The sequence below is a fragment of the Arachis duranensis genome, chromosome 10 (genome assembly GCF_000817695.3).
Source record: "Arachis duranensis cultivar V14167 chromosome 10, aradu.V14167.gnm2.J7QH, whole genome shotgun sequence".
Taxonomy (NCBI): Eukaryota; Viridiplantae; Streptophyta; class Magnoliopsida; order Fabales; family Fabaceae; genus Arachis; species Arachis duranensis.
This window is the reverse complement of record NC_029781.3, coordinates 27982929-27983508: the sequence shown is the minus strand read 5'-3', so window position 1 is coordinate 27983508 and position 580 is coordinate 27982929.

The following is a 580-nucleotide window of genomic DNA, read 5'->3' as shown; positions in this document are numbered from 1 at the left end:
TGACTGAAACTAGGTCCTCCATTAGGAATTTGGAAGGACAAGTGGGACAGCTGAGCAAGAAAATCACTGAACTCCCTCCAAGTACTCTCCCAAGCAATACAGAAGAAAATCCAAAAGGAGAGTGCAAGGCCATCAATATGACCGAATTTGGAGAGGAAGGAGAGGAAGTGGACGCCACTGAGGAAAGCCTCAATGGGCGTGCACTGACCTCCACTGAGTTCCCCAATGAGGAACCATGGGAATCTGAGGCTCAAACTGAGACCATAGAGATTCCATTGGACTTACTTCTGCCATTCATGAGCTCTGATGAGTATTCTTCCTCTAAAGAGGATGAGTATGTCACTGAAGAGCAAGTTGCCAAATACCTTGGAGCAATCATGAAGCTGAATGACAAGTTATTTGGAAATGAGACTTGGGAGGATGAATCCCCCTTGCTTACCAAAGAACTGGATGACTTGTCTAGGCAGAAACTGCCTCAAAAGAGGCAGGATCCTGGGAAGTTTTCTATACCTTGTACCATAGGCACCATGACCTTCAAGAAGGCCTTGTGTGACTTAGGGTCAAGTGTAAACCTCATGCC